This window comes from Heterocephalus glaber, unplaced genomic scaffold (assembly GCF_053883595.1).
Source record: "Heterocephalus glaber isolate CG9 unplaced genomic scaffold, H.glaber_assembly_v1.0 deba00001755, whole genome shotgun sequence".
Lineage (NCBI taxonomy): Eukaryota > Metazoa > Chordata > Mammalia > Rodentia > Bathyergidae > Heterocephalus > Heterocephalus glaber.
In genome coordinates this window covers 2,688,853-2,712,789 of record NW_028258453.1, presented here as the reverse complement: position 1 = coordinate 2,712,789, position 23,937 = coordinate 2,688,853, and the positions used below count along the sequence as shown (strand labels likewise).

Genomic DNA, 23,937 nt, shown 5'->3' with positions numbered 1-23,937 from the left:
CACTACTGTTTAAACTCTTCAATGAAATTGAAAGGGAAGCAATACTCCCAAATTCATTCCTGGAAGCAAGCATCACCTTGATTGCCAAAGCAGAGAAAGACCCAACTGAAAAAGAGAACTATAGGCCAATCTCACTAATGAACAGAGATGCAAAAATCCTTAATAAGATACTGGCAAACAGAATGCAGAAGATCATCAAGAAGATCATACACCCTGATCAAGTGGGATTCATCCCAGGGATGCAGGGATGGTACAACATATGAAAATCAACCAATCTAATACACTATATCAACAGAGCCAAGGACAAAAACCATATGATTATCTCCATAGATGCAGAAAAAGCATTTGACAAAATCCAACATGCATTTATCATCAAAACCCTACAAAAAATTGGAATAGATGGTCTCTACCTCAAACTGATAGAAGCCATCTATGAAAAACCAACAGCCAATATCATAGTAAATGGTCAAAAACTGAAATCCTTCACACTCAAATCAGGAACAAGACAAGGATGTCCACTATCACCACTCTTGTTCAATATAGTTCTGGAAACATTAGCCACGGCAATTAGACAAGAGAAAGAAATAAAAGGAGTAAAGATAGGAAATGAAGAAGTCAAATTGTCATTATTTGCAGATGACATGATACTCTATATAGAAGACCCCAAGAACCCCACCAAAAGTCTTCTAGACTTAATAATCCAATTCAGTCAAGTAGCTGGTTACAAGGTCAACACACAAAAATCAATAGCTTTCCTCTACACCAAAGACAGACTCACTGAGAGAGAAATAGGGCAAATAATTCCTTTCACAATAGCATCCAAAAAACTGAAATACCTAGGAATCATCCTAACGAACAAAATCAAAGACCTCTTCTCTGAAAACTATGGCATTGTGAAAAGAGAGATTGAAGATGATATCAGAAAATGGACAGACATCCCCTGCTCCTGGGTAGGAAGGATTAATATAGTGAAAATGGCCATACTTCCAAAACTGCTATATAGATATCATGCAATTCCAATTGAGATCCCAGCAGCATACTTCATAGACCTTGAGAAAACAATCCAAAAATTCATTTGGAGCAAGAAGAGACCCAGAATAGCAAAAGCAATTCTAGGTAACAGAGACATGGCAGGAGGTATCACAATCCCCAACCTGCAACTCTACTCCAAACTACTGTGATAAAAACAGCATGGTACTGGCAAATAAACAGGCTTGAGGACCAGTGGAACAGATTAGAAGATGCAGAAACAACGCCAGATACACTCAGCCATCTCCTCTTTGACAAAGGAGCCAAACACCCTCACTGGAGGAAAGATAGCCTCTTTAATAAATGGTGCTGGAAAAATTGGGCTTCAACTTGCCAAAGATTAAAACTAGACCAATATCTCTCACCATGCACTAAACTAAAATCAAAATGGATTAAAGATCTAAATACTAAAATAGAAACTCTGAACCAGTTGGAACAGAGGTTAGGTAGAACCCTTGAAGACATCGGTGTAGGAAAAGATTTTATGAACAAAACCTCAGTTGCCCATGAACTAGCACAAACAATCAACAAATGGGATCTCTTCTTATTAAAAACCTTCTGCACAGCAAGAGAAACCACCAGCAGTGTGAAGAGACAACCCACAATGTGGGAAAAAATCTTCACCTGCTCTTCCTCAGACAAAGGTCTACTATCTCGAATCTATAAAGAACTTAAAAAGATCAGACCTCCCAAATTTAAAGACCCAATCCAAAAATGGGCATCTGAAATGAACAGACATTTCTCAGACAAAGAAGTAGAAATAGCAAATAAATACATGAAAAAATGTTCAACATCACTGGTCATTCGAGAGATGCAAATGAAAACAACGCTGAGATTCCACTTCACTCCAGAAAGAATGGCTGCTATCATGAAATCAACCAATAACAAATGCTGGAGGGGCTGTGGGGAAAGAGGACCACTCCTCCACTGCTGGTGGGAGTGTGGACTGGTGCAAGCACTGTGGAAATCAGTATGGAGTTACCTCAAAGAACTAGGACTGGAAATCCCATTTGACCCTGCTATTCCACTGCTGGGGATCTTCCCCAAAGAATTAAAAGAATCATACCACAGTGATATATGTGTACCCATGTTCATAGCAGTGCAGTTTGTAATAGCTAAAACTTGGAAACAGCCCAAATGCCCATCAACTGGAGACTGGATAAAGAAAATATGGTTTTTTTATAAAATGGAGTACTACTCAGCCATCAAAAATGAGAAATTAGAGACATTTATAGCTAAGTGGATGCACATTGAGGCAATACTCTTAAGTGAAATAAATAGGACACAGATGTATAAATACCGAATACTTTCTCTGATGTGAGAAACTGAAAGTGTAAAGAAGGACTAAATGTATAATAGGTCATGTGAAATAGGAAGAAAAGGGGCAAAGGGGAAGGAAGTGGGAGGGCTAAGGGAAAGGATAGAAGGGAATGGGATTAATATGAGAAAATGGAAAAATAGGAACAAAATTTTTGTAAATAGGGAGGGCTGGAGTGGTTGAAGGGAGGGCTGGGCAAGGGTGAAAAACAAGAACCAAGAGAGACTATGTAAAGGTGCAAATTTCCAATGATGAATGTCATTATATTGTATACCTAAAATGTACCAATGATTAGAATGAATAATTGATAATGTAAAATAGGAATAAAAGGTCCAAAGGGGTAGGGGTAGTGGGAGGCACAGGGGAAAGGAAAGAAGGGAAAGGAAAAAATGATGAGAAATGGAAAAAATGGAAATAAAGTCTTTTTAAATAGGGAAGGGTGGAAGGCGTGAAGGGAGGGCTAGGAATGGGGAAAAAATAAGAACCAAGATGCATTATATAAAGGTACAATTCCCAATGAGAAATGTAATTGTGTTGTATACCTACAATGTACCAATAAAAGAATTAAATAAAAAAAAAGAAAAAAGACAGTAGTTTAAGCCCAATTACCATCTGGCACTGTTTTCACCTCAATGTCGTCAGATCTCTCAAACAACACTCACTTGAAAATTGATGAAAGATTCTGTTGTCATAGGACGTTGTCCTTACTGGTGCCTATAGCAGAGTGATCTGCTGCTGTCTCCCAGAACTTAAATGAGGAAGTAAATCAGCCTCTTTATTAATGGAAAGCTTGGTTGAAATGGAAATTTCATGGACCTCTCCACACACTAAATCATTGAATAATGCTAGGAGAGTTGAGAGGCATATCTGCTGCATTTTCTGCCGTCTCTTTCTTTGGTGTGTAGGCAAAACTCACCTTTTAAAAAGTACATTAAACCAGGGCCAGGGATTTAGCTCAGTGGTTTCGCCACCTGCTGCGCAAGCGCAAAGACCAGAGTTCGATCCCCGGTACCAAAAAAGAAAAAAAAAAAATGCAAGCAGAAAATTTGCAATTTAAATAACAAAGGATTCCAGGACCTTAATTTGACAGCAATCTAATCAGCTCCACTTTCAAATACAGTCATCCCTTAGCAGCTGCCAGAGATTGGTTCCAGGACCCCTTGGGATACCAAAATCATGGGATGCTCAAGTGCCTTGTATAAAATGGCACGGTGTTTACATATAGTTTGTCTACCTTAAATCCTCTCTAGATTATGTGTAATACCTAATACAATGTAAATGCTCATAAATAGTTATTGTATTGTATTGTTTTGGGAATAATAACAAGAAAAAAGTTTATACATGTTCAGTATGAATGCAATTTCTTTAGTATGTTTATTGGCAGTTTAGCTGAATGCAAAAATGTGGAACCCTAAAATATGGAGGACTGACTGTACATGGAAAATAGAAAATACACTGGATCACATGGCATGCCCTTTATTTTGAGTTTGATAACTTACTAAGAACATCACTATAGCTCTTTCTTGCTAATTTCCAGTATAAGGAAAAAGAGATGCCTTAAATCAAGAAACTGGTCAGCATCAAGGAAAGATGATGTTATGGTTAGATCTAAAATGTCTTTGAGTTGGGCCACTAGTGATGTGACCTAGAAGGGTGTATTCTTGTTGCTTTCTCCTCCTTCCTCTCTCTGTTTCCATGAGGTGAGCAGCTTTCTCTTGCCATGCCCTTGCACCATGTCATTTCTGCCTTTAAGTAGCCAACCATGGACTAAACCCACTGAAACGGTGAGCCAAAATAAATCTATCCTCCTTCGAATTTCAAGTGTCAGGTAATTTGTCCCATCCACAGGAAAGTTACTAATGTAGATGATTAACATTCAAAAGTATTCATGCTGATTCCTCAAGCAAGCACCATGTTGGAAATCTATAGACCATCTCTCAGAAGTTCTAACCCAGTCAGTTTTTCCTCCAGCTGTAGAAGAGACAGTGGTTTCTTCTACTGAAATTAAAGGTGACCCACTTGGCTTGCTTGTGAAGCCCACATCATACTGACTATATGCATTTACATGCTACAATTACTCTACAGCAAGAGATACTCCAACCCCAGCTCCCCTTGAGAAACAATCAGAAACCAATCCCTCCCCAGAGGATGGCTGATTCCAGTCCTTGGTCTGATGCTCACCATAGGTCTGAATCACACATTCACTGAATTGGAGTGCTGACATCAACTTGTTTCTCTGTTGGTATGGTTTTCTTTCTTTGCTTTACCCTGCTCCTGACCTCTCTGCCAGACATAAGTTTTATTGAATTCCTGTAACTCCACTCTGTTTGGTCTCTGCCTCTCTCTCTCTCTCTCTCTCTCTCTCTCTCTCTCTCTCTCTCTCTCTCTCTCTCTCTCTCTCTCTCTGACACCAGACAGCTCTGTTCCAAGTTTTAGGAGGCAGTATATTAAGTAGTGAAGAGTTGAGGTCTAGCTGTCAAGCACTCACTAATCTGTGATCTTTGTAAGACATTTAATTTCTGTGTTTTTTCCACCTGAAAAGATGGGGCAATATGGTTCCATGGTAGGAAGTGAATGAAGTGCTTAATACAGTTCCTGATGCATAATCAACAGACAACATCATCAGTAGTGACAGTAGTAGCCACAGAAGCAACGTTATTGGGTTTCAATGCCTTCCTAGCTCAGCCAGGCTTCATACCACACCTAGGTTCTTCCAAGAGCAAAAGAAATGTAAGCCATCCCCCTCTAAGGGTTCAGTAGCCTCTGCCTAGAGTCCATACTGCAGTACATTCCTTCTTACCTCAGGACCTTGATGCCCATTCACATCTGCTAAACCTCATGGTGTAGACTGTTTTGCTAACCTTATGGGATCCGTACTCAGTTCCCTGGTACTATGCTTTCTGCCCAGCACCCAGCTGTCCTTTCTTACTAGATTGAGGCCTTTGATGTCTTCTTACTAGGCTCTTAGAGCTGCCCTCTTGAGCTCTCCCACTAGCTCTCCTACCCTCTTTCCCTCCTCGCTGAGTTCAACTAAATTAACACCACTTGGGATCACCCATAATTACCCACTATTGTCCCTGTATGGATCTGGCTCCCAATATTCCCATCTCTACAGAAAGACAGTAAATAGAGAGCAGTTGCTCAGTTCATGCCAGCCAAAGCTCCAAGACTTTTACACAAAATAGCTCATTTCACCCTCACACCAACCCTGTGAATAGGCCCTATTATTTTATTTTCACTGACAATGTAACTAAAGCACAGAAAGGTTAGGTAATTTTCCTAGTGAAACACATCTTCTGATGGTGGTGCCAGGACCAGCCCTCAGACTGTAACTCTAGCATCCATACTATAATGCATATGAAAGTGGTCCTAAAAGCAACTCTGCGTGTGTGCGTGCATGTGGGTGTGCATCAGTGTATGCAATATCAATAAAAAAAATTCCAGAAGGTAGTGGTGGAATATAAACTTTCTCCTTTATCCCATCATTTCATACAAAGTCTTGCATTCAAAAAAAATTTACCAATTGAACTGGAAGACCTCTGGCTCAAAGATGAGGCATTTCGTCCAAAGGCAAGGTGTTTCCAATCCTTCAGGACCTAGACCTTCTGTTTCTGCCTTTGTCCTCTCCATGCTGATCTTCAAGGCTTGCAGATTCCCTCCCAAAACAGCCATCATCCCCCATTGTCTTTGCCCCACTTCCACACAGAGACAATTGGGACCTGGAGCTCACTTCCAAGCTTGGCTCATATCCCTCATCCCCTGGGTCCATAGGGACTGAAGACTTTTCTGTCGGCCTTTCATAGAATTTGTGTCCATCACTCTGTCCCTCAAACCCTGACCTTAACCTTATTGCATGGTTCAGTCCTAAGCTTCAGTTTAAGGTTCAGGTGTTTGCTGGTGTTCAGGATTTTTGAAAAGAGAGTATGCAATCTGCCACATCCTAATGAGCTCCATGAAAGACACCAGAACATTGAGTACCAGCCAGCCCATCCTATCACTGAGTTCTTCAGAAATGAATGATGTCCTTTTCATACACAAAGAACATCAGAATTATAAATTCTTATTAAACCCTGAACCCATTTATAAAGGTTCCAACTACAGATACAGATTATTCACTCTTTACTTCACCAGGAATTCCAGAAAGAATTTTCTACCCATATTCAAAAGGTTCATTACAAGTATACCTTAACATATCACATGATTAGAACTCAGTTTAAAGTCTAAGGAAAATATGCAAACAGCCAAAGCATGCCTTAAAGATGAGATACAATAATGTCCTCATTTTTCTCAAGTCTGAACCAGTTACTCCATGCTGGGTCGAATCTAATCCAAAATAGATCCTTGTCATCCAGTAATAATCGAGCAAACTGACATAAAAACTGTTATCAGGAGGATAAATAATTTGGAGAGCAAAAAAAAAATACATTAAAATTGTACAGCTTCTCCGGGAGAAAGATAAAAGAAAGTTTCCAGTTGACTGGATCTGCCTGGAATCACCCAGACTTTAGTCAAAGACACCAGCCAGTTCTATCTCAGCTCAGTGAACATTTATAATAACAGCAATAAAACATTACAATTAGAAAACTCTTCACAAGGTGTGTATAATCTCATCTAATCCTATGACAACACTGTGACATCAGCATCATTATCCTCATTTTCTAGCTCAGAGAACAGAGGGTCATAATCTTGATACTTCCCCATATTATATAAGGAATTAGCTCTTTCATTTAGTAAACATTTATTGAAAAATCATCATGTGTCAGGCATTGAGATGCTTACTGGAGACCCAGGGATGAGTAAGCCATTTCCCCTGTCTGAATAATGTTGGAGAGATCAAGCTATGGGATTTCTTCCTCCTGTGATTTTTCTTTCCCCAAACTCCCCCATTCTGCTTTATGTAAGCTCTTAGCCAGCTCTGAGCTCATAGCTTTGAGGAAAGCATTTGGCATGGTGGAAACAAAGATAGCTCATACACCTTCCTTTCTCTGATATTCCAAAAGCCTAACTTCCTAAGAAAACACTGGACATTACAGAGAAAAAAAGTGTCTTGAAGAAACTTGAAAGAAGAATTTGTTCCAGAGGACCAAGTTCCCCTTTGTGGACAGAGGAATGGAGAGGACTGGAAGACAAAAGAGGTGTGGGGGTCCATGCCTCCCTCCCAATGATTTCACCAGAAAGAGTGTGACTCTGGAGCAGAAGTGGCAGCTCCCCTGTCTCTGCATGCTGCAACCCAAGTACCCAAGCCAGTGTGGTAAGGAGCAGCAGTGAGTCGGGTGATTTGATGGGGCCACATATACAGCAATAAAAGATGAGTCCACAGGAACCTGTTTGGACCATGTTCATGATGTATCACATGAACCTAGGAGTAGGGAACAAGTGTGCAGTTGGGGGCTCTATATACAAATAAACTTGAATTATATCAAATACTTGGGTTCTCATATACCTGTGTTTATGGACTAAAATTCACACCCATGCCCAAGATAACAAAAGGCAGTGGCTAACTGAGTCTCACTTCTAAAAGGTATAATATATACTATAGTATAGTAATATAGTATAACAGTATAATATAACATAGTATAATTTCCCATCTGAATGGCCCCCTTGCAAATAAATACAAACTCTGGAGAAAATACTGACACTCTATCTGAGGCCTCTGTGAGGTGGGAAAAAGGGCTGACAGGATTTGCAAGGAGCTGGAACTTGGAAGAAGGGATTGGTGCCCAGTGAGTGCCCCACCTTAGTGGCTCTGGCCCTCAGGTGAGCTGTGATGGTGCTGTTGGTATCAAGTGGTTTCTGAAAGAAAACTTGTCCTCTTTCTGTCCAGAGGAAAAATAACTACAGTTGTCAGCACCACTGGAAAAATGTGGAGGCATTCCAGAAAGAAGAGAACCCACCATGGTGTACAAACTCTGCAAAGTGGACAGGAAATATCCCAGTTTAAAGCTGGAAAACTCAACTGAAGGTGAGAAGACATCCTAGCTGTTACCACTGTGTTCAGTGAGGAAATATAAAATATTCTCACAAGGATAGGAATCTTAGCAGAAGAACAGAAAACAGAAAAAAAGACCAAATGGAAACTTTGGACTTAAAGTGTGCGATGCTACATAATTATGAGCGATGCTACATAATTTTAGGGAAAAATCATTTGGTTAGCCTAGTTCTCTTGCCTACAGCCCAGCTATGGAATTCTGAGACATAACTCCATTTTGGCCTCTGGTCACAACTGAGACCTCAATGATCTGGTGATGCTGTCTGTGATTCTCCAGGAAAAGAAACATCCTGGGAGCTGAGAACATCCTGGGAGGAACAAACATCTACTCAGTTCCTCCTTGATCTTGGACTGTTACATCTTATTTACGCAGGATGTACTGAACTCTCGGCAAGTCACTTGTTACATTTGTTTCTCCCGATGTACTGAGTACAGAGTAAAAGGTGCGGTAAGCTGGGGGCTTTCGTCTTTGCCACCCAGAGCAGCACTGATCAGACCCAAAGCTCAGCTTCTCCTCAGTCTCATGTTTCTACCTTTCCTGTAATTCGCCGTGTACTGCCGTGGCTCTCAGGAGACTAGGACTTACTGCAGAGGTTCTGGTAATGTTCCCTTTCCCTGTTCCCTACTCTAAAGAATACAATGCACATCTGAGAATGACTAATCTATTCCATCAGTTTAATAGTAGAATAGACAGGAAAATGAATCAATGATCTTAAAGGTGAAATTAAACTTTTTGAAGAACAAAGACATAAAAGATTGAAAACAAATTAAAAGAGTCTTGAATTTGTGGGAAAATTCTCAATCTAACTTGTCTTCAGAAGGAGAGGATAAAAGGAATGAGGCAGAAAAGTATCTAAGAGGTAAGGACTGAAATCACTTCCAATTTTCATTCCTCGCATTCTTTTCTCTCACACCCAACATGGGTTGGGACTTGGTCTTGCTTGGAAGCTTGACTAGGGGTCCTCAAAGATTTGGTAGAAGACATCAAAGTTCAAGAAGCTCAGCAAACTGCGAAGAGCAGAAAAACAAAGAAAACTGTGCTTAGGGACACATCATAGTAAACTACTAAACATCAACAATTAAAAATAAAAATCTTGAAAGTAGCCAGACAAAAATAGCATATCCCATGCTGAGAAATAAATGACTCAAAAGACTGCCAACTTCTTACTAGCAACCATGAAAGTCATGACCAAGTCAACCCAGAATTCTATATCCAGGGAAAATATTCTTCAAGGATAAAGGAAGCATGAAAACAAACACAGCTGGTATAAAACTAAGAGAATCAGACACTCCTAATTGGTAAGAAATGCTAAAGAAAGTTCTTCAAGCTTAGAAGTGATACCAAGGAAATCTTTGTGGAGGAACAAAGAGAATTTAAATAGTAAATACCTAGGCAATTGTCAACTTTATTTTCCTCATTGTTTGTTTTCAATAGATACAACAGCACGTTGCTGGGTTTCTACTCAAGGCAGAGGCAATCTATGTGATGATTATATCATAAAGGATGGTGTTGAAAGGAAACCTGTGGTTTGTACATTCTGGGGTGAATGCTGCATTAACTATGACCCATGAAGAATACTATTAGTCCAAGTCTAGTAAGAGCTCAGAAACCAGGCTAGTTGTCTGAACAAAGAAAATTTTAGTAAGAAAATAAACTTGATCATTAGTAAAAAGTGTTTTACTTCTTAAATGCCTAAAAGTAGATTTTAAGGACTAGTAAATCCAGGAAGCATCCACTTTCTCTAGGGATGACAGTGATCACATGAGGAAGGAGTGAAGCACTTTGAAAGAACTCTTCTCCCTCCAAAGCTAAGACTAAGACCTCCCTGGGAAGCTGTGGCTACCACAGGAGCACAAAGCCTCCAGGAATTCCCCAACACGTGTGGAATAGAGCTGGCCCAGAAAGTCATCACGGTGCAGCAGGCTGGAGGGGGCAGCAAAAAAAGGACATCTGGGTAGCAGAGGAACTCTGAAAATCGAGAATTTCTGAACATTCATGCTGGTATGCTGGCAGCCAGCCCAAGAGAGGGAAAAGAACCCAAAGCCAAAGAAAAGGCCCTCTTTGCCATAGACTTGCAGCCCTCTAGTTCCCTCTGTTGGCACAGTCTAACATTGCACTAGCTGGCAAAGGAGAAATATTTACCAGTTCCAGCTTTAGTATCATAAACAAAGGCAAAAAAAAAAAAAAAAAAAATTTTAAAGACGTGGAGCTGAGAGACAAAAAAATGTATAACTATCCCATATGTACAATCAAATCCCCTGGGAGCACCACTAAAAATAGTACAAAGATATAACTTTAAAACCCAGAGATAAATTAAATCAAATAGAATCCTTAAAAAACACATTTATTGAGGGGGGTGAATGGGATAAAACAAAATAAAATTTATTAAACCTCCCCAAAAAACACATTTAGGGCTGGGGATTTAGCTCAGTGGTGCTGCCACCTGCCTCACAAGCACAAGGTCCCAAGTTCAATCCCCACTACAAAAAAAAAGCACAAACACACACACATTTAAATAACCCAAAGACAGCAGGAAAGGCAGAATAAGGTAACAAAAAAAAAAGAGATATATAAAAAATGGTAGACTTACTCTCAGCATCATTATCCTAAATGAAGGAAGTCAAACACAAAGGAGTACTTGCTTAATGATGCCATTGACACACATTTCTAGAAAATGCCACCTAATCTGTGGGGACAAAAAGCAGATCAGAGGTAGTCTGAGACCACAGGCAGAGGTGAATGATGTTCTATAGCGTAGCAGAAACTTGGGCAAGATGATGACAATGTTATGTATGTTGACTGCTTTCATGCATCTGTCAAAAAGTTGATTCCACATGCATTTTACCTCCATACAGTTTTTAAATGCAATGGATTAAATGTTCCAGTTGTAACAAGGAGACTAGGGATCTGTGAGGCTGTAGGGAGAGCTGTACAGCCACAGAGGCCACCTGTGCTGTGCTGTGCAGCCTCTGTGCATGAATGGAACCTGGTGTCTTACAAATGCAGTCTCAGCTACAGAAATGCACAGGCCAAAGAACAAGCTTTCCAGACCAGACACAGCTGAGCTAAGGGTGAGCTGGGATTCGCTGTCTAAGGTACCTGCTGTGTGGAAGCAGCTGCCCATGGCAGAATGAAAGAATCACCATTGGGGAGGGCCTGATAGAGATGTCTCTTGGACATGCCTGGGCTCAGGCTTAGGCTCTGGGAGTTGGCTCCTGATTTGATGGACAGATAGCTCCAGGAGCAAACAGCCCCCTTTGAGGGGCGCTGAAACGTGAAGGTACAGTCAACACAGACAGGACGCTGAAGTCAGAAACCACACACAGAGTCAGGCCGGCAGTAAATAACCAAACGTTCACTGCCCTTTTCCCTCCTGAATGTCTTTAAAAATCAAAGCAAATAAATGTGTCCTTATATGATTCACCAGTATAGTAAAGACCTCTCCCAGGCCTGCCAACTTTGAAGAGCCTGAAATTGGATGATGTGCAAATAGAATGAGAAGGGTTTTCTGAGTCTAATAAAAAAGACTGAGAGGATTTTTTAGAGGAAACAAAAAGGAAAACATTTCAAAACAAAAATTCTCACTCAAAAATAATTAATATACATTTTATTTTACAATCTAAAGCATTGAACTAATTGCTAATGGGAAAAGTAGTCTTGAAGAACTGGCCTTTGTAAACACAGTGATCTGCTTACAGCAATATAAATAGAAGCATGTAAACTGAAGCCACAATAATGTTTTCTTTCTGTAGATAAAACGTTAAATGATCCACAGGAGCACTGTTCTTTCCACGCCATCATGTCGGAAAGCAGTGTGCTTATTCTCAAGTCAGGAATTACATTTTGGAATTGAATTATCCAATCATCATCTTGAAAAGTCTTAACATTCACATGATCTCTATGCTATAATCTTAATATAGTTATCTGGATCAAGTGGTAATGTAAGTGTAATGTCATTGGTTGGTATCCTAGAAATAGCACAGGTTTTAAATCGCAAGCCCTGCCTTTTGTGACCTCAGACATGCAGCCACTTCTCTGAACTTCAGTCTCCTCATCTGTGAAAACAGGAATACCCACATCATAAGAGATCTTTAAAAACACAAAGTCTATGAAGCTGTCACTCACAGATGATCAATAAATGTTGAAGTACTATTCTTTCCTCAGTCATGATAAACTTTCTTTGCTTTTTTCTCAATATTTCATTTCTGGCAATAGACAGGAGTGATTCTGAATGAAAGAAGAATGAAAGAAGAGCTCACTGGTGAGCTCTTTATTGAGCCTGCCATGATTCAGGTCTAGACAGTGCAAAAGTGGTGCAACACTTCAGAGTGAGTTTTGGAATTCTCCTGGGCAGAGTCAGATAAGATAGGGAGCCTTCTGGGTCTTGGTCTCTTCTCCTCCAATAAGGCATTGATAATAGCACTGATCTAAGTGGTGCCCTTGAGAAGCTGCTTGTGTATTCCGGAATGAATAGGTGTCATTGGTCATCACTAGAAGCCTCGGACTTTCAGGGTCATCAGCCCGATTCTCCTTCTCTCAAAGCTCTGTTTGTTACTAATTTTACCCCAACTCCTAAAAACCTTTTCCTCTCTGGCCTTTAAAACTACAAGGTGCTGTCAGCAAAATCCTCTATGAATAACTTTTCTTCCAAAAGTTTCCTTTTTTGTTGTTTCGTTGTTGTTGTTGTTGTTGTTGGTTGGTTTTTTTTGCTGAAACTCTGGCCTCCGTGGACACTGCTTCCTTGTGGCTCTCCACTGGTGACTATTTTCCCATCCCGTGGGGCGTGGAGATGCCGTAGGTATCCTCCTTGCTCTACCAAGTTCCCTTTATCTTCCCTAAACTCTCTACCCTTGAAGCCCATTAGACAACATATCACCCTCATTGATGTCATCAGTGGGCTCCGCATCCCTGAGTTATACCTACTCCTTCCTTGTCACTCTCTCCAACACTCTGCACCATAACTTTGCAATACTTAGTTAGACAAAACCCTTGATGCACTCACAAATCTTTGGCATCCCCTTCTCCAGTTTTTTTCTCTATGTCTGCCATACACATAATATCTTACTCTAGACTTTTCCACAAATTATCTATAATTGTTCTTCCTAAGTTCAGGTTTAAACCTTATACTCTTTGTTCACTGTCCCCTTTCTTTCTTTCATTCATTCATTCAACAGATCAGTACACACTAGGCAGTGTTTAAGATGTTGGCAATACAAAATAGACTAAAATGGTAGGAAATCTGCACCTTTATCGAACTGGCATGGTACTGAAGGAGATGGACCATATATGTGGCATTTAGTGGAATGATAAAGACTTATAGGACAAAGGAAGCAGGAGCAGGGGTTAGGAAGTCTTGGGAGGAATCCGCTATTTTTTTTTTCATTACTGGTGTAGTAGGCAGAATCTTACTTGTCAGGCAAGACTCAAACTTGCAATCCCCTTGCCTCATCCTCCCAAAGTGCTGAGATTACAGGCAGGTGTCACCATGCCCAGCTGGGGTCTGCTTTTTTTAAAAGTGGCCAGAGATACACACACACACACACACACACACACACACACAATATCTCAGCAAAGACCTGCACTGGCACAGAACCAAACCAGGCAGAGACCTAGAAGAGATCCTGAAAGAATAGATAGCAATGTCAAGCGTGGTGGCACTCGCCTGTAATCCCAGCACTTGGGAAGCTGAGTCAGGAGGATCATAGTGAGTTTGGGGCCAGCCTGGGCTAGATAGTGAGTTCAGAGCCAGCCTGAACTACGTAGTGAGACACTGTCTCAAAAAACCAAAAAATTTAAAAATTTTTAAAAATAAATAGCAAATGCAAAGGGCCCAAAACAGGACCTAATTAGGATATTACAGGGACAGAGAGTAGAATAGTGTGGCCAAAGATAGCTGAGAAGAGGAACAGCAGAAAGGCCAGAGAAGAGGATAGGGATAAGAGAGCAGGTCCCACAGGCCCTCTAAATAGACCATGTTACCATGCAGCGCCATGGGGAATGATGAACAAAGAAAACGTGCCATCTTCCCAATGTGTTCTGCATTACCTCAGTTCTCAGACTTCTCACCTTGCTAAGACTCTCAATCCATTGATCCACTATCCCTAACTCCCAGATGTCCTTACTTCCTTCTTTAACCTGGATTTGATGAACTGACCTTTAATCACTCCTTTGCAAATTCCCTCAATTCCTTTGCCTCTCTCACTCTATGGTATTCAACCTGGTAGAACAGTCCCTATCTTACTCCAACTCTGTGCATACTCTGTACCTGACCCCCAGAGCTAACTAGGCTGGAGACCAGCACTCAAACACACAGACTTCAATTCACTGCTTCTACTCTACAGCGAGCCCTTAGTGTACCTTGGCAATCCTAAAACATTTCTTTTCATTATTCTATGAAGGCATTTCACATCTCCCTTGGCAAACCTCCATCTCTTCTTCTCCTATCAGCTTCTTTCTATTCTCAGACAAATAAGAGAGGAGAAAGAGGGAGGGGGGAGGGAGAGAGGGAAGGAGAGAGAGAGGAAGGAAGGAAGGAAGGAAGGAAGGAAGGAAGGAAGGAAGGAAGGAAGACTTGCATACCATCCCATTGCCATGTTTGCCAACAGATCTCATCCTGCCCAGTTGTCTGCCTTCCCTCCTGTTACCATGGTCATGTGCTCACTCATCTTTTGGCTCATGCTTCTGCTTAGGTGGTGAATCTTTCACCTCTTATCACCCGAGGACACCCTTCAAGCAGTCCCTCTCTGTCTTGAATCATCAGTTCTGCTTCTTTCTATCAGGTAATTTCGGTCAATATATAAACAAGCTCTTAATCATCCCGTCTTTTAAAAATGTACACTTTTTCTATGCCTCCTTCTAGCACAGCCGATTTCTGTGTTGCATGGATCCAAAATGCACCACAAAGTCCCATGCATTGAAGGCTTGGTCCCCAGTCTGCTGTGCTATTGGGAGGTAGTAGAACCACTAGGAGATAGGGCACAGTGGTAGAAACTTTGACCACTGGCACTGTGACTTTGAAGGGGATATTGGGACTCCCAGCTCCTTTCTGTTTTTCTTGCTTGCTTCTCTTTTTCTTTCCTTGCTTCTTGTTTTTCTTTTCTTGCTTTGTTTTCTTGCTTTTTCTTTTCTTGTTTTTCTTTTCTTGAGGTGAACAGGGGTCTTAGTCATTATCCTCATCACTGAAGCACAATACTCAACATGCACAGTTAAAAGAGGAGAGGTTTATTTTTGCTCACAGTTTTGACAAAATTCAGTCAATGTCACCTGGCAGGAAGAGCATGTGGGAGGGTTTGGTGGAGGAAAGCTTCTCATCTCATGGCGACCAGGAAACAGAGTGGAGGGAGGAACCAGAGGGAGATACACCCTTCCAGGTCATGCTCCCAATAACCAGGCCCTTCTGACCAGGCCCCATCCCCTAATAGCACATTCAGCTGCAAACTTATGAGTGAATTAATCCACTCATGAGTATAGTGCCCCCATGAGTGAATCACCTTCAACATATGAGAATTTAGGGGGACATTCTAGATCTAAGCCATAACAATAGGTCTCTGCTACCACACTCCTTCCATGATTTACTGTGCCACCAAAGACCCAAAGTAATGGGTCCAAATGATGATGAACTGAAGCCTCTGAAACTGTGAGCTAAAATAAACCTTTCCTCCTTTTAACTTGATTATATCCGTTATTTCATCACAATAAGAGAAAGCTGACTAATATACTCATACTTGTTGCTCTGGGTTGAATTGTGCCTCTCCAAAATTTATATATTGAAGACTATGCTCATGACCTCCAAATGTGACCTGATTTGGAAATTTGGTCATTGCAGATGTAATTAGTTAAGATGAGGTCATATTGGGGCGGGGGTATACTCCACTCCAAAGTGACTGTTGACCTTATGGGAGGGGAAATGGAAATGAGAGTATACACAGACAGAATGCTGTGTGAGAATGGGGCAGCGATCAGAGTGATGCAACAGAAGCAAAGGAATACCAAGTTGCCAGCAAACACCAGAAGCCAGGAAAGGGGCAAGGACAAACCTTTCCTCAGAGCGTCCAGAAAGAGCCAACCCTACCTGCACTTTGATCTTGAACTTCCATCCTCAAGAGCTGGGAGATAATAAATATCTGCTGTTTAAGTTACCTAGTTTGTGGTTCTTTGTTACAGGAGTCCTACCTAACACCATGACACCCTCTGATGCTCTCCTCTGTTTCTTCTCAAGCCCCTCCAATCAGGTTCTGCCCAAACACACATGTCCTTGTCTCCAAGGGCAAAGCCCACTCTTGGTCAGTCCTCATGTGAATGCCACTAGTTGTGTTCATGATTTATCATGAGCCTGTGACACAGCTGCTCACTCATCTTTCTTGGTATGCTTTCTGCATTTTCCTTTCAAAACATTATGCCCTTATTTTTTCCTTCTTTTAGAAGAATTTTACCTTCTTAATGCTGGCTGCTTATCTTTCTGAATTTTCATTTACTTAATATTTTTATATTTGTGATATACATTCAGAAACATAAGTAACGTTTATAATCTCTGTTCAATCATTATAAAATGTATTCTTGCATAAATGCCACCTAGAGCAATATGTAAAACACTCTGAAACCCCCAAAGCTCCTTATTTAGCCTCTTCCTAGTGAAAACTTCTCCTTCTCACTCAGAGACACCAACTACAAAATTTACAGTAACACTCTTCTTCCCTAAGAGAGACACATTTGAATCCTCCATATGACTGTAGTGTATAATTTTCAATTCTCTTTGTACGTCTATCGATTTTTGCTTTGTCTATTTTGAGGCAATAACAAATTAAATTTTTCATATCATCTTGATGAACTAAACCTCATGTTATTTTGCAGTGATTGTCTCTGTAACCAGGAATGTCTTTAGTATTCAAGTCCATTTTTTTCTAATAATAATTTAGTTACAACTTTATTTGGGCTTTTATTTTTATCTTCAAACTTTCCAAAACCTTTTATTTTAGAATCTCTGATAAACATTATGTAGATGAAATCTTAAAATCCAGTCTCATAGCCTTTATATTCTATCCATAAGTCTTCCATTATATTAATCAAGGTCATGGAGAAAGCACCTGGTTTATTTGTCTGTGATCTTGGAGAGTTGGTAAATATCTTTGGGGAGCTAAGCAACTTACTCAATTATTTCCCAAGCTCTTCACAGTACTCAACCTATAACACGTATTCAACAGACTTATTAAATGAATGATTTAATGGTATGTAAGGAACATTTCAAATCCAACTTCGAAAAAAGTTCTAAAAATCTACAACTTAGAAATTCTATGTTAATAAGCTTATAGTCTCTCAAGGAGATCCCTTTGAAGGGAACAAATAATATAGTTGCTTGCAAACATTTGCAAGTAAGTGAGCCCTTTTAATAGTTTCTCCCTCTTCCATGAAAAACCTTTCTAAGGTTTAATCTGTAGTTCAGAGAAAAATAAAAACCCAAACCTAAAGACAGCAGAGATTGTAAATAACTCATTTGTACCTGGGCAGTAAGAAAGGTATTGTTTGTGACTTTCACTCTTCATCCTATTATTTTCCAAAGACAGACAATTGGATCACCAAATAAAATAATCACTGTCCTTCCTATGGCCCCTTAGATAATGCATAGTCCTCAAAAGCTTATCTCCCCCTTATCTCTTCTATCAACTTTAGCACTGCCTCTACCCCTCTTTAAATGGTAGCCTCAAGGGACACCATAGATCGTAAGATTTCCACCATGTGCTCCTACACAGGCACCTACTGAATCCATTGATGAAAGATTTGCTTCTTAGGGAAAAACACATCATTCAGTAAATGATTTTTCTCCTAGTTAAATGAAGTACCTCCAAACATAGCATTTGTGACTTACCGAGCAGGAAAAAGCCACAGTAAGAAAAGGAGAATTGAGATTATTCAGTTAAAGAAATATTGACTCCAGGCAGAAAGCGAGCAAATAAATTCAGTGTGGAGAAGGTGTTTGGTGTTCTCCTTTGCTCTTTTCCCAGATATCTTCCTATGTCCAGGAGCCACATGATTGGCTCTGCAATTTCACTGTTTCCCAGGAAAAGATCACATGAAAAAGAAAAAATTGCTGCCTGCTGTGCAAGCGCAAGGACCTGAGTTCGATCCCCAATACCAAAAAAAAAAAAAGAAAGGAAAAATTAGAAGAGCCAAAAGTAAATTTATTTCCTGTCCAAAAAAAAAAAAAATAGCTCTCAGTTCAGCCAGGGAAATGTTGCCAAGCACCCTGTCTAACATATTTTGTATATGCCGCAGAAGATTTGAAAATGCAGTTCTATTAAATAACCTAGCAGATGAGTTGAAATGTATTCACCCTGTCAAACCCAGTTTTCAGTGACTGTATCAGTCAGGCTAAGCTGCAGTAATAATCTCCAAGTTCAGTGCTTAACACAACAAACATTTATTTCTCATTCACACTACATGTCTAATGTAGGTTGGGGGCAGAGAAATGCTATTGGAAAGTTTTAGACAGTTCAGGATGCAAGCTAATAATGGATTCCTTTCCAAATGTGCTTCTCAACCAACACAGCAGGAAAAAAGAATATGGTGGCTGATCAAGCTTCTGCAGGAAGTGGCATGCAGCACTTCCTGTTCTCATCTCATTGACCTAAGGAAGTCACATGGCTACACCTAACTTCAAAGGAGGTAAAGAAACACCATCCTGCCACATGCCCAGGAGGAGGCAGTCTGGACTGTTTGTTCACAGCATTCTTTTCAATCACAGTGACCTTCCCACATTTTCACAGGTCCTGCCTAAGCCCTTTTTATGAACACTATTTCCAGTAGGTTCTCTCAAAGCTGGAGACAACAGGTGATGGAAATGATTGTCTAAAGCAGAAAACTAACCAAATGAAGATGCTGCATAGGGGTTCATCTTTGACCATCTGGAAGACACCGAAAGAAAAAAAGATTGAAACATATAAATAGAATTAGTAAGAAATACAAAAGTGTTACTAAAAACAAGATAATGACATACAGATTTTATACCACATAAGACATTACAATGTTAAGTGAAATAAGTCAGACACACAGCTTGAAAATCATATGGTTTGCCTTATATGAGAAGCCCAAAATATAAATAAAGTGCAAAATAAAATGTAGAGAATAGGAAGTACGGAAATTTTTCAAATGGGAAGGGGATCAAGAGATGCACCGAGGGAGAGAGAGGGGAGGAAAAGAGGATTAAAAAAAGAATTGAGATCTGTTAGTACATGTACCAACTCCTCATGATGAATGTAATCATTATGTAATGCAAACATGTACTAACAAAAATTAAAATTCAAAAAAAATTATAACAACACCTTAACGAGAACATTCCAAACATTTTTCATAAGCTCTGTGCCAGTTCTCCTGGCCCTCAATTTTCTGCACTTGGTTCATGTACCTCACCTAATAATTCTCCAAATGTCTCAGTGACCTTGTAAGAACTGTATATCTCAAAGGCTCAGGCCACAGCACAACTTGCTGATAGAGCCATTGGCCAGCAGAACCAGCACTGAACTACGTCCCCCGTGGAAAACCAGGTCAAGGGGCTAGCTAAAGCCATCCCTAGCTAAATGCATGCTTTAGTTTGTTTACAGTCCTTGAGGAGGGATGTCAGTTATTTTGCATTAAGAATGGGTCTGAAAATGAGAGACAGATTGTGATGGGCTTCTTATTTTTGATTTCTTATTAGTATAGTATTGTAATACATAGTAAATATATGCATTGTGAATGAACTATCACATCTTAATCCCTTTTACTTTCCCTTCCCCTCCTGTACCTCTCATCTTCTTCATCCCAGACCCCCCTTCCCAACCCTTGAAAGAACCATCTTTTTGATTCATTGATTTTTTGTATTGTTTTTTGTCTCAATTTCATTAATTTTGTTCTGATCTTTATAATTTCTTTCCTTCTATTAGTTTCAGATTTGGATTGTTCTTGCCTTTTGTAGATGCTACTTAATCGAGACTTCTGCTTTCAAGTATTAACTCTTCACTTTGCAATAGACTTAGCAGTTCATTTTTACCAGTTATTTCCCTGAGATGCATCATTAGGTTATTTGTTTGGGATCATTCTGTTCTTTTTATGTGTGCATCTGTAGCTATAACCTTACCTTGTAGAACTCCTTTCATTGTATCCCATAGGTTTTAGTATGTTATGCTTCCATTGTCATTTGATTCTAGGAACATTTTTATTTTTCCCTGATTTCTTCTGTGATCCATTGATTATTCAATAATGTATTATTTAAACTCTGTCTTCCTTTTCTGTTGATTTCTAGCTTCATTCCACTATGATCCAATAGTATGAAGGGGGTCATTTCAATTATTTTGTATTATTTATTTAAGCATGATTTATGAACTCAGATATGGTCTATTTTAGAATATGCTCTATAAGCTATTAAGAAAAATGTGTATTCTGTTATAGTTGGATGAAATGCTATGTGGTGGGGTTCTTTCAAATTTAACCATGGTTTTAAATGATACCAAGTCCACTGTACTTGCACCTCATATTTTATTAGACAAAACCATGGTAAAAGCTATAAAGGCAAAGCTTTGGAGAAAGTCTCCCAGAGCTGTTCTGGTTTATTTTAATTCTACTCTTAATAACATCGTGTCATTAAAAATGAAAATCAAGGACAAATAACTAAACCAGGAAGGATGCTAGAACAAGCTGTACAAAGTAAGCCTGGCTCATGACAGTGGACATATGGTTATCTTCATATACTGGCTGAGTGAAAATCACAATATGACTCACAGAACAGATGCTCACAGAGAAACAGAGATATAAGAATGAATGAAACCACAGGAACATGGAGAGGGTGGAGAGAGTCAGTGGTTTCTGGAGTTGTTCTCTGCCGGAATCTACTTTTATTCCATATATGTCCACCTCTATTTTCATGAGATAGCTTGAATAGATCTTGATTTTAAAACCAAAGAACCCACTTATGGTAGTACACCATAGGGAGGAGAGTTCTATTTGTTGCAAGCAATGAAATATTCAAACTAGGCTAGGTTAAAAGAGAATGTATTGGGTCACATGACTACACCACCTGTCTTCAAACTGGTCTAGACCTAGACCTCAAATGGCATCACCAGCATTGATAGCTTGACTCTGTCTCTTCTGAAGGCCTCCCACAGTCAGGCTCCTGACTGTGACTCCCAGCAGCCCAAGATCTACCTCAAGGAATGGAGTCTGTGTCCTGACATCCTCTGCAAAGTTCTAGAGGTTCACTCCAACTGAATCAGCCAAGATCACATCCCTAACTCTGAACTAATCATGATGTCCACCAAAATGGCATAAACTGGCTGACTTGAAGCACACAGGGCTCCTCTGGTGCCCCAAGTGGGTTTAATCCTACCTAAGCCTCATGAGACAGAGCCTGCCTAGCTGTGCGTGAAATTGTTTTCCTTTTCCTCGTGGGCAAGGTCTCCCTTGTGACTAAGTAATGAGTTCTAGCTGAAGGGGCTCAAAATACAGCCACCATGACATAAAATTAATTTTGAGCTAAAGGCATTTGAGACTCAACAGAGGCAGAAAAATTATTTTTCTAAATTCCTCTTACCTGTATAAAAACAGAGCCTGTCAAAAGAATTTAACTGTCATAAACCCCTTCCCTTTGAGTTTTATAACCAGGAAAGATCAACTCCTATCACTAGAGAGAAGTCTGTACCAGCATAAGAAATTGCCTAAACAGGTGTAGTCACAAAAGTATCATATCACCCATCCATTCTCTTAAGAGGCCATTTATCATTCCCAAGGGTAATCTGTTTTCCTATAAATCCCCTTTCTCTCCCCAATCCCATTAAGAAGTCATTTGTCTTCCTGTAAGTACCTTTCTCCTCTGCCTTTTCTCCTATTGTGATGGTATAGAAGCCCTAAAGTCTGTCTCCTTGAATTACATTTCTCTGTGAATTCTCACATATGAATGTGAATAAAAATCTATCTTTTCTCTTGCTAATCTGTCCTTTGTCGGTTTAATTTGCAGGCTCCCAAACACTAAACATAAAAGAATACAGAGAGGAAAAAAAAAAGAATACAGAGAAAGTTTTGTCTCCCTGATTTAGTTATTGAATGGTGGCAGAGTGAAGTACACCCTCTTCAAGCCTGGACCATAAAACCTCCCACACGATCCTTTCATTTGTTTCAAATTTACCTAAAAATTTTTCTAATAACTAAAATAAATATTATTTTCAAATGAATTCAAGCTAAGTTAAAAATTTAGTTTCTCATCTGCACTATATGTATCAATGGCTCAAATGCCAATGTGGCTAGTACTGTGCTATTGGACAGCAATGAATTTTCTCCCTTTAAATCCTTCACTTTGCTTTAGCTGAATTCTCCATTTAATTATCTCTAGTATGTCTTATGTAGTTTAGAACTGGCCCCAGGTGTACGGTGCTAATTATTCAAATCAGAGACTACACTAAAACTAGAAGGAAGTCCTAAATCCTACAGTCCCTTTTTGTTCATCAATACCAAAAGTCTATTGTAATTATTGTTCATGCAGAAATTTTAAACTTTTAGGCCTTCAAGCCTTGAGAATTCTCATAGGCCCTTATTTTGTTCCTATTTACCCAGAAATAGGCAGACCTGTAACCCCTCCCAATAGGTGATACTTTAATCACAATGTAAGCCATCACAATATATATATATATGTATATATAGTATATATGTATGTATATATATGTATATATATATATATGTATACTGTTAGCTTTAGCATTCACAATATGTGTCCTGTTATGTTCTCTCTGTTAACCCTAATGTTCTGTTATTATGTGAATATCCTGTTCCTAAAGAAAGCCCCAACCTGAAGACAGTCACATTATCACTCATCCCAAACCCTCTCCCACTTAAACTACTGTATAAAACTCCCCCATTTTTTACATGTTGGGGCCCAGGTCTTTACCGAGTACTTAGCTCCACTGGGCCAGCTGGTCAATAAAGCCTTGGTTTTCCTCCACCTCTTTTGAGGATTTGGTCTTTCCCGGTCCAGATTTCCTACAACATTGTCTCTTGAGGCACAAGGGAGAAAAGCAATGGTTCTTAAGGCAAGGCTGAAAATGCACCAAATGGTTCACACCTAGAAGATAGAACAATTGCATCTCAATGGCCCCCTGTGCTGCGGAAAATCGTCAATTTTCTGATTCAGCTACACATCTGGCCAGTGCTACCCACAAGCGTGAGGTTCAGTTTAAAGTCTGTAGGGCGTGCTGGAGGGACGCTGTGAGAAGGAAGCTTTTCTTCCGGTTCCTGGGCTAGCGTGCAGGGCACCCCAGGGAGCTCTCCCCAGCACACTGAAGTGGAATCCTGGGGAAGTCCCCTGGCCTCCTCGAAGCCCTCAGTACCACCCTCTGGAGACATTTCCTGGGGAGTTGTGAAGGGGCCCGGCAGGCCTCCAGGCCCCAGCACGCCTCGCCCCTGGTGTGGCTCCAGAAGCCCCAGAAGCTCCTGTGAATTGAGCTCCACAGCACACTCTGCAGGCCGCACCTCCCCCCTCACCCTCCCCCCTCCCTCCCCCCATGTCCTCAGAGCCTGGCAGCCCTGTCCTTTCAGACTAGAGGGTCCAGGGACCCAGGAGTTCCTCTGCCATTTAGTGGGCTG

At 40.2% G+C, this 23,937-nt stretch overlaps 2 long non-coding RNA genes across 4 annotated transcripts in view; both read right to left on the bottom strand.

Moving 5' to 3' along the window:
* The window catches only part of LOC101708188 (uncharacterized), a 392,264-nt gene that overhangs the window by 251,455 nt on the left and 116,872 nt on the right, over positions 1-23,937 (bottom strand). The window lies entirely within an intron of this gene.
* Positions 4,683-23,817, bottom strand: LOC147821255 (uncharacterized). The gene is made up of 2 exons (XR_015447373.1): positions 10,928-23,817; positions 4,683-9,344 (listed from the first exon to the last, which is right to left on the bottom strand). It is a non-coding gene; the product is annotated as an uncharacterized LOC147821255 (long non-coding RNA).